Source organism: Pteropus vampyrus, unplaced genomic scaffold, assembly GCF_000151845.1.
Source record: "Pteropus vampyrus isolate Shadow unplaced genomic scaffold, Pvam_2.0 Scaffold69, whole genome shotgun sequence".
Taxonomy (NCBI): Eukaryota; Metazoa; Chordata; class Mammalia; order Chiroptera; family Pteropodidae; genus Pteropus; species Pteropus vampyrus.
The window spans coordinates 3,396,526-3,407,989 of NW_011888850.1; the positions used below are offsets into that span (position 1 = coordinate 3,396,526).

General features: G+C 36.7%; 1 long non-coding RNA gene across 1 annotated transcript in view; it reads left to right on the top strand.

Moving 5' to 3' along the window:
* The first annotated feature begins 309 nt into the window (after positions 1–309).
* The window catches only part of LOC111740868, a 21,115-nt gene continuing 9,960 nt past the window's right edge, over positions 310–11,464 (top strand). The window contains exon 1 of the long non-coding RNA XR_002780793.1: positions 310–319. This is a non-coding gene — a long non-coding RNA (uncharacterized LOC111740868). The remainder of the gene's footprint in view (positions 320–11,464) is intronic.

An 11,464-nucleotide genomic window follows, 5' to 3' on the forward strand; every position in this document is an offset into this window, starting at 1 on the left:
TGAATTTTATTTTTTAATTCAGCAGAATAATTTTTTCCCCTGAAGGAAATCATGCTCATGGTTAAAAAAACAAAAAACAAAAACCAACCAAACAAACAAACAAAAAAGAAAAGAAAAGAAAAAAAAGAAAAAGAAACGTCCCTTAAGATTGCCAGAGTTAGAGATGGCTTTATTTCCCTTTCTGGGTCTAGTCATACTAATAGTTTGGTTTTTTATTTTAGTAGTTACTGTGTTCCTACATATATTAACTCATTCACACCTCCTCACAACTCTCTGAATATGTTCTGTTTATGATCCTCATTTTTCAGACAAGAACATTGTGTCACAGAGAAGTTCATCAACTTGCCTAAAGTTGCACAGTTTATAAGCAGTGGAGCTAGAATTCGAACCCAGCTGGTCTGGCTTCCCAACCTGTTTGCTTAATCTAATTACACTGCCCTAAATTCTTTTCATGGTAGTAGGGCGGAAATTTCCAGAGACAAAGAGATAAAGGCCAGTCAAAGGGCTTTGCAGTATTCTCTGTCATAGGCGATGCTAAACAGATTTCATCTACTGACCTCTGAGCCAATGTGCCCCGCTGCTGCCCAAGTGGTAGGGGTGGCCCCAGGTAGTTTATTCATGGTTACCCACAATTGCCAATTTTTATGTCCTTTCTGGGGTCTGTAAGTATAGGAATAGTTTCTCTATGTAACCTTTAACCAAGTAGTTAAACATTCACCTTAGAAATCAGTCATTTTCAGTTTATAACTAACTCACCTGGTAAGGAACATTTAGATTATTTTTTAGCAATGATACAGTAAGCATCTTTGGATATAAGTCCTTTGCATAAGTGAGAGCCACACTATATTCTTTTTTTTTTTTTAACTTTTTAAAAATTAAGTTTATTGGGATAACATTGGTTAATACAATTATATAATTTTCAGGTGTATATTATCATTTGACATCTGTATATTCTATTGTGTATTTACCACCCAAAGTCCCCTTTACCCACTTCACCTTCCCGCTACACACTATATTCTTAGTAGTGAACTTATTCTATCAAAGGGTATATACATTTTAAAATGTAATATAGTGTGCTTCATTGCCCCAAGGTATACCAACCTGTATTCCCACCAGAAATGGATGAGAGGGTCCACTTCATGGATGAAATAAATACACCTTCAATCTGATACTCCCTCACCCCCATCATAATCCATACACTAATTCCATTCTTCCAGTCAGACTTTTGGTCAGTAAATCCTGCCACCCCGGGGCAGAAAAGGAATACAGTGGGTAGAGGACATACCTGTCACCTGCGCTGAAAAGTTATATACTCTCTAAGTCTGTCTGCTTAACTCTGGGTTACAGACAAAAGCAAATTTCTAGAATCTCATCTCTGTGCATGACATCCCAAATTGCTGTGATCACACCAAGACACTGGTCACCCCAGATGGGGCCTTAAGCTTTCGATGATAAATTTTAAAGCTAACATTGATTAAGGATAGTGGAGGCAGAACACGTAGAGCTTGTAGATCATTAAAGGACATTGGCTTTTACTCTGTGGCAGAAATCTATTGTAAGAGTTCCATCAGAGGAAGATCTTTAAGGGGGAAAAATGCAGAATTATCCTTTTCTTATTGGTCTCTGCTCCAGAGGTGTTTTGTGAGAACCTGGTTACTTGGTGGCCTACTTAGAAACCTTCTACTTAGTTATTTTTTCAAGTTGGACAATAAATCAATCAAGATTTTAGATGCAGAATCATTTTTTAGATTTTATGTGTTTATGTGGTATGGTTTTGCTGTGACTGAATCTGCCCCACATCATCTGATACAGACCATGCATCATCTTATAGGGAATTTCACGACCGTTTTGTTAGAACCAGCAAGAATCTGGTCTTGAGTTATCACTTGGACCACTTAGATGTGGGACCGGATAGTTTCTTAAGGTGTTATTAAACTAGGCTTTGTTCTCCTTGACTTTCCCTATCCTGCACTCTGAACAGGTAGTTGGACTCTTTAAATGTCTTTGTCTTATGTCTTTTTTACAGGACTTGAGGAAAGAAACTGCTTGGAAATGGCTAGTCCTGCCTTTTGTGAAGAGATGATGCTAGGAATCCAGGAGGGGAAAGGGAACAGATCTGTAATAGATCCCGGGAGAGATGAGCGACAGGCCCCAAACTGGGTAGAGTCCCCTGGAGGGGCTGGGCAGGCTACGTCCAGACACACTTCTCAGGGTGGCCAGACTGCGAGAACCACGTGGCTTGGAAATGAGAATGTGAGCAGTGACTGATGGAATAGATATGACCTAGAAATCTGAGGTCCTCTGTTGTTTTCCAGGTGACCTGAAGCCCTCCAGATTTTTGTGGGGAAGGTAAAGGAGAGACTGACTGAGACTGAATTTCTCCTCAGTCTGATGGGATTAGGACTCAATAATAATTAGATTTTGAGAAAACAAAGGAATGCAATACTTTGTACATAATCTTTTAGCAAGAATACTGAATAGGTGATATTGTATATTTCTGATTGCATCACATCAGACGCTCACCGTATTTTGTTTGTTTAATTTCATTTACACAAGGATCTGGCTGTGTGACCTTGAGCCAGCTACTTAAAATCTCTATATTCTCATCAATATAACTCAATAATTAATTTAACTCAATATTCTCATTAATAAAAGGGAGAAAATAATGGTACTACCTCATAAATTTTTATGGATATTAAATAAATTAATGTACATAAAGCTCTCAAAACAATGTGTAGTATATAGTGTTTGTTATTATTTTTTATTTAAGTAATTATAATTATTATTATATCTAAAATGATAATTTTTGGCTTGACACAAATAGCCGGTTGGAGATCTTCATAGCTATAAATATGAATGAATACTAATGGATCTAGAAATATTTCATAACTCGAAACTAAAACTGTACATTTGTACAGCTGTTAACTTCACAAACTATGTCAGCACGGATGATTTCATTTGGTTCTCGAAAGAAATCTTTCAGATGGGCGGATAAGGACTTATTCCCATTTTAAAGACGAGACAGCTGAAATTCAGGGAGGTGATTTTAAAAATCTGTTCAGAAGAATTAATTTATATTTTAAGAGAATTCGTGTGCCTGTGAAAAGGCTTAACAGATGACATTTTACTACTAGTTTACATTTACATGATATATTATATTTCATTACTATTATTGTATTTTATTATATATTATATTGGTTCTGGGTTTCACCTTATGGTAGCAGTGCTCCGAAGAGCAGACAGTCATTGAGAAGCAAAGTCCACTTTCAGTTATTCTTATTTGCTTGTGAGCTAACAAAGGAAAAAAGTTCCGTTTCTGGTTATAAAACAAAGAGAAAATTTCCATTTCTCACCAATCTAAACAATATATATATACCCTTGAAATGGAGACAATTGGTAATCATGATTATTTCATATCATGGCAATAACAAGTAAAAAAAAAGCACCAGCGGCCTCCAGCTTATGAACAGGTTGTGGAGGCAGAGACCAGGTGTCGCCGGAAGGTTTATCAAGTGGTGCTGGTGCCAGCTTGGGTACAAGAAAAAACCATGGTTCGTGGGATGTAAGCTCACAGGAAACCATTCTGAGGCTGTCAAGTTGTCTGAGTCCCTGAGACGATCTTTAAAGCCTGCTTGTATGGAGGAAAAGGCCCAACTGTCTTCTCCTGTGCAGTGACATAGCTGTGGGGGGATTTGATCGAAGGGTCTGTCTCATGCCACTGGAGAGCTTGTGGGAGAACATCAGGGCTGAGTCAGGGCTGACACACCCACAAGAAGAAAGAGACAGAGGTTCTCTTCCAATTTGTCTCATTAAGAAGAAAAACTACAGGCCCCGAATGACTTCACTTGTGTTAAAATCCCAAAATACCAAACCTAGATTTAATACCTAACCTAATCATAGTTTCAGCCTCTCCCAGGAGTGGAATTTTAAACCAATCGGCCTGGAATTTCCTGATCCACTCTGGTGAGATAATCTGCCTGATAAGACCCCCTGCCTTCCCCTGCAGGATGGTGTCCTTGCCTGAAAGAATCCATTCTTAATTTCTTAATCCCATTCTCTTCTGTCTAATACACTTTCGATGCTGACAACTTTTCGGAGCACTCTTCTAGTTGCTCAATGGGATACTGCCTGATTCATGAATCACTTAATAAAACCAATTAGATCTCCAAATTTACCTGGCTGAATTTGGTTGGGTTTTGTTTGTTTGTTTGTTTGTTTGTTTGTTTTTAACAGCCTTTATCATAGCAACAAATGAGAACTTTCACAAAGTAACTTTATGGGCAATGGATAGCAACATGTGATTATTAGAGCAGGAAAGGAAAAATGTGGTGATTCCAGGTAGAGCTGAGGGTGACAGGTTTATAGATGCACATAAGGACTCCCTTTGGGGGCTTCTAAAATAACAAGGGAGGGGCTGGGAAAAGGAGAGCTGAGATTCTGCTCTTAAGCAGGTGACAACTCAAAACTTTATGATCTGGGCATTGATGTAGATGTACCATTTTTTATACTTACAGATAGAGCTCTTTTGGGGGCCTTCATCTGGGGTTATTTTAAACTCTAGTGCATCAGTAGCATATCTGTACAAATTAATTATTGTTATGGAGAAAATCACAAGCGCAAAATGGCATCATTCACTCTAAAAGCCCATGATACTAAATCTCGATTTAATATCTGATCTAATTGTAGTTTCAACATCTCCGAGGAATGTGATCTTAATGAACCAATCTGGAATTATCTGGCCAATACCAATGAGATAATGTATCACGTGGACCCTCTTCATTCCCGCCATGCTTCCCACTCCAAAAAAGAAGAGACAATGTTCACAATAAAAATCCTTGCTCTTCCTTTCCCCTCAAAAAATGTTCAGGTCTAAAAAAAATCCTTTCTTTCCTTTTGTTGAGCTCCCTTGCTCCATCCTTCTTCCTATAAAAACCGTCCATTCTGTCCCTTCTAGTTGCTATGTGGGATGCAGCCAAAGGGTCCTAATGTGTAACGGGTAGGGGGCAAGGAAATCTTATCAGGCAGTTCACCTCACCAGCGTAGACCAAGAAATCCAGGCTGATTGGTTTAGAATTCTACTCCTGGGAGGGGCTGAAACTACAATTAGGTTCTGTATTAAATCTAGGTTTGGTATCTTGGGATTTTAACACAAGTGATGTCATTTAGGGCCTGTAGTTTTTCCAGTAATCACTTAGTAACACCAATTAGAGTTGAATTTTCTTTTTTAACATTACTCAAGTATTCGAGACAAGAGATATTTGCTAAGGGTATTTGTAGTGGCCACTCAGAAGAAATAAGATGGATTCTCGCCCCCCCCCCGCCCCGCCCGCAAGGGCATGGACAATTTTATTACTCACTGGGTAGAGTAGAGTGGCTCCCAAGCAAGTCTGAAATAGCTTGAGAGAGCAGGGACAGGAGACTGGCTTGGGGATATTATGATGTTTGGGGATAAGGCCAGATGAGGATTCCTAGTGTTTGAACTTCCTCTTGATGCCAAAAGGGAATGCACCAGACTTTCTTATCAGCTTGCTCAGCTGTGGGACACAAGGAGAAGAAGAAAGTGTGAGACTTAAAAGCTGTTGGAAACATTAAAAGAATAAACAAGGAGTCAGGCTCTTCATTACAGCCCCGACCCTGTTAACAGTTACCTTGATGCCAGCTTGTTGAAGTTACCTGTTAACAGTTACCTCGATGCCAGCTTGTTGAAGTTACCTGTTAACAGTTACCTTGATGCTAGCTTGGATGTTTTGAACATAACCTACTTTCGTGCAGACAAAATAATGAACCATCAAATTCGAGTTTTCCTTTTAAAAAAAGATTGAGTCATATACACAAAAGACTCCCCACTCCATTCCAGCTCATCCCTGAGCCTGGCTTCATTCTCTATTCTTTTTCTTTTAATTAACTCCAGGAATCTCCTGCTGCCCCAGTAATAATGATAATGATGCCAGATAACCGGTAGTAGATTATCGTTGTGTTTCTGGATCAGGAGGTGAGGGTAGCTTGGCAGCGTTCAGGAGACCGCATGCAAGGTGTGTTGAATAAGAAATGTATCACTGTGTGGGAATTAATGAGTAGTAACATCTGGTTGCGATTGTAGAAAATTTTGCTCACGAAAACCATTTATTCCACTTTGATGGATTCAGCTAAATAAAATCTTTCATTAATGGCTCCAGCATGCATCACAGGGTTGTAAAGCCAGGCTATGGTTGGCCCAGGGAAAACCTATCCCTGTGAATGTAGACCTTCATGGAAGTCATATTGCTCTTATTGTTGCAAGTCATGCTCATATAAATGTGGAGCAGGGAAGTTCTTGAAGCTCCATCTGTGTTTTCCAATGATGCTTACCAGGACACTTAAGAGGTGGTGAAAAGAAAATTGCCAAACGCTGAAGCAATGAAAACATACACTCATAAAAGGGAGGCTGGGATCTCTGTCAGGTCCAGCAAAAAACCACAGAATTGACTTTAGAGGTTATTCCAGGGTGTAATATAGTGTAAAGGGGAAGACATCTCACACAGTAGAGCATTTTGGGGCATGTGATCCTCCTTGAGGACCTAGTCCTGGAGAATTACCAAAGTGTTTCAGTTAAGAGCCAACAGTTTCCCATTCCCAAGAAGGAATCCTGGGAAAAATCTTTATGGGGAGTATAAAGAATTTACAGAAGGCAGATCATATGCAATAGTCTCTTTGCTGGGCAAGGGCTGAACTGCATGATATGTGAGGGGAATCAGATCAGACCCTTTGTCTGCCTCTATGCATCCACTCCCCTATGCAATTGTGTAAACACTAGCCAGATCAAGAAATAGAATATTATCTCATGTCCCTTCCAGTCACAAACTCCCACTGCCATGACTAATAATGCTACACTTTTGCCTATTGTGTCTTTTATATACATTTTAGTGTTTGGCTTCTGTCACTGAACATTATACTATAAGAGTCATCCAAATTGCTATGCATAGCAGTAGGTGCATTCGCTCCCAGTGTTGTATGTATGCATACACCACACTTTATCTCTCGATGTTGATGGTCATTTGGGTTGTTGACTCTTTGGGGATATTATGAACAGTGTTGCTATGAACATTTCTATACATTCTTATACATATTTAGTGAACTTGTATGTGCATTTAAGTTTGGAATATATCTGGGAGAGCATTTAATAGACCATAGGGTATGCGTATGTTCAGCCTTAGCAGATAATATCGAAGGATTTTCCAAAGTGGATTATGAGAGTTCCAGTTGCTCTACATCCTCAGCAAAATTTAGTATTGTTTTCTTATTCTGGTCAGCAGTTTTAATGACTATTGCCCTGGTAAACAATAAGGCTGAACACCTTGCTATGTTTATTGTTGATTTGAATATCATCTTCTGGGAGTTCAAGAATTTGTTCATTTTTTGTATTGAGTTATCTGACTTTTAAAAAATTGATTTCAAAAAGTTGTTTATATATTCTGGATACAAGTCCTTTGTCAGGCTTATATATTACAAATATCTTCTCCTACTCTGGTTAATTTTTCACTCTCTTAATGGAATCCTTTGATGGACTGAATATCTTAATTCTACTGTAGTCCGATTTATCACAATTTTCTTGAATGTGAATGCTTTTTATGCCCTGTTTAAAAAAATCTTTGCCTACCTCATAGTTTAGCAAATAGCTTCCTGAATATTCATCTAGAAACTTAATAGTTTTACCTTTCACATTTAGGTCTCTGATGCATCTTGAAATGATATTTCTGTATGATGCGATTTTTTTACATTTAGAAAAAAATTCAATTACAGTTGACATTCAGGATTATATTAGTTTCAGATGTACAACATAGTGGTTAGACATTTATATAACTTATAAAGCGATCTCCTCAATATGTCTAGTACCCACCTGGCACCATACATAATTATTTCAATATTATTGAGTATATTCTCTATGCTATACTGTATGATGTGATGTTAATTTTATTTTGCACATATGTATTTATGGATATGCATATATATCCATAAATGTGCCCCTAACCTTTATATGTCTTGGGCCAAGAGTAAAATGGAGACATGCATATCATATATCTAAATATTTACGAGTTATAAATCAAGTTGACAAACTGTTAAATGAAATATAATCTATTCTTCTACATTGACAGATCTACCTTCATAACGTCAAAATTGAAAAATATGTTCACAGTCATGTTTTCATGTGATCGGCGTTTGGTAAAATATCAAAGATGACAGAATTTAATTATTATTGGGCATCTGGGTGTCCTGCTGATGGTCTGGAGATATTGGTATGAGTGATAAAATAAATACATCAGAATTAATAAATTATTATATATTTACTCCACAGTTATTTTTCTTTATTTTAGCTTTATTTTATTATAATCAAGATTTTCACATATTTGTCTTCTACTGACAATAATAATCTATAGAATTAAAAATAAAATGTAACTATAGTCAAAATGGACAAAATTTGAATATATTTTTATCAAAAGTTTTGGGTTTTTCCCAAAAGTTATTCTTCTAAAACACTCATTGTCACCTATTAAAATTAAAAAGCAAAAATAAAATATAGTTAATAAACATAAGCATTTTAAATTAAATTATTTAAATAAACTGATGATTGAAAATTGATTTTCTTGAAAAATTAATGAAATCTTTTAAAATATTTTCAAACAAACAAAATTCATCACAACTCTAACATTCAGTGTTAATTTAGTTGCCAGTATAAAGAATCAGTATCGTATTTCACCGTTATGCCCAAACCCACATAGACAGAAATTTAACAGTAATTTAAGCTGTTTAATATTGCAAAAAATGTTCTAAGCTGCCTTGAGCAATTGCTACAAGTATCTTACCAATTGCTGGTGCCTCTAAAACATGATTTAAAACATAAAGAGAAGCAGAGAATAAGATGCCTAATACTGCTGAAAAATGATGCTTTGTTATGCGAGAATTGATCACATGCCTGCCATCCAAAAGGAAGGATTTGAGAGGTCATTAATTTGTCCTGTCTGGTACCCAAGAGTTGCTGAGCAGCTGCTCAAATGCTGCACTTGGGAGAAGCAAGTCTCCGATGTTGGTAGTGACATAACCCACACACCTCATTGCACTGGCACCCCACTGGCCTTTGTACACAGAAATGTGTGACATGCTAAATTGTAACACACTGAAAACTAACTGATGTTTATCCATGTGGCCAACTTCACTTATTTTGTATAGACCTCAGAATAAAATTTGACCTCGGTCTCATTGTAAAAAGGTCAATTATTACACTAAAACGGCATGTCCTCGAAGGCAGCACAGCAGGACTGTGTGGCTTGAATCCCGAACAATCCTAGGGGGCACTATTCACAAGGTGGTAAGTCAGCACATTTTTTAATCATCTTTTTCCAGCAGATGGCAGTAAGTTGTCTGGAAGAAAGGGAGCCTTAAAAAAATTCTCATAAATGTGTTAAGTGACACGGTCCAGCAGTAGTGTTGGGTCATTCCTCTCCCAGAGGTAACAACTGTTAAAAATCTGGGGTTGTCTTTCTAGACCATATATTTACAATATATAAATATATGTACATATATAAAAGGAACGCATTTTATAAGTTTAAAACTTCTTTTATATAAATAGTAGCCTATCATATTATTTTCTATTTTGCTTTTCCATTTAATATGACTTGAAGATCTTTCAATGTCAATGCGCATAGACATACCTCATTCTCTTATTTGATGCATAGTATTCCACGCTATAGATGTACTATAGATTATTTAAACATTCCTGTATTGGTGGACATTGAACTTGCTTCCTGTTTTTCACTGTTACGAACAATGCTGCAATGTTCGTCCTTGTACATATATATACTCAGTCACACGCATAAGGGTTTCTGTAGGAAAGATGCTGAGAATTGGTATTTCTATAAGTTATGTTATAACTTATAACTTATAGAAATTATAAGTTATGCCTATAAGTTATGCACAATTCTAGTTTTGATAGGATACTACTACATTGCTCTCCAAAATTACTTCTCCAATTTATACTCTCATGAAAACAGCATGAAAATACCTGTTGTAAACATGGGATACTCTAAATTAAAAGTTATCAGCTAAGCTAACTGTTGACAAATGGATTCTCTTTTTATGGTTTATTAGCTATTGGTACTTCCTCTTTTGTGAATTGTCTGTTCACACCTTTAGTGCTTGTCTCTTACTTTGTCTACATATTTTCTAATGCATTTTATGATATTTGAAAGGCTCTGAAGGATATAGAGTACAAAGTAATCTTCCTACCCTCACCAAAGTGTATCCTTTCAAAGAGATTTCATACATATACATGAACTGATTATTAAAAAAAAAAATAGGCCTGTGAATGTCCATGCACAGAAAATTGTATAAATGAGTATAAACATATCCTCTTCCATAAGAGTTGTCATAATGAGACTTGGATATTAGGTAACCATTTATTCAGGAAAGATGAGATGTACTATAGAGACAATATTGTTGAAGAATATCTATGAAGCTCTTTCTTACTTTGCTGCAGTACAGGGCAGGGCAAAATTATTTATATGCATTATCTCTTAACTACAACACTTATCTTTTTCACAGATAAGGAAACCAAGGCTTGGAGAGATGAAGTCAGTCGTCCAAGGTCATCTAGCTATTAAGCAGAGCTTTTGGATTAGAATGGAGCCGTAACTACTGCACTCCACTACCTCCACATGGCTATCAACTGTAATGCACCCATGATCCTGAACTAGTACCATGTGTATAAAGGCTACAGTAAAGGCAGAGCAGGAACCCCCAGTTGCTCCATCCAAGAGGATGGCTTCTCCATTGGTTTTGTTCTTTGGTTGACTGTTGGTGCTCATTAAACCATACTGCAATTTATTGCAAAGGCCTAGAAATTAGATGACTTGAGACTGGACTTAGATTCAAGATATGCTCAATAATGCTAAGCTTTGTTTGTTTTGGATCACTTTTAACAATCCAATTTATTATTTTTAGTTTGTAGTAATAAAAAAATTTACCATTGAAACCAATGCTTTTAAAATGTAGTTTTTGATAATGTAAAGCTTTTTGTGGTCTTTTCTTTCTTTTCTTTCTTTCTTTCTTTCTTTCTTTCTTTCTTTCTTTCTTTCTTTCTTTCTTTCTTTAATTTCTTTGTTTGTTTGTTTGTCTCTTTCTTTCTTTCATCTTTTTCCTTTCCTTTAAATATATTTTTTTCTTTTTTAGGGAATGAAACTATTTTGATAAAGCAGAATGGACAGGCTATCCCCGCAGAATGCATCCTTGTGGGTGGGTCCTGTGGAATACTGGGCAAGATGTCCACTTCTTTGCTCCTGGTTCCTGGCACAGATCCCCTGAAATCCTTGTTATTTCCTAAATGATAAGAGCACTAGGAACATCTTTTGTTCTAATATTTGATCTTTGACACTATTTCCTGACACAGAGTTCCTAAGTTCCTTGGAATTTCCAAGATCCTATGGAGAGTCTT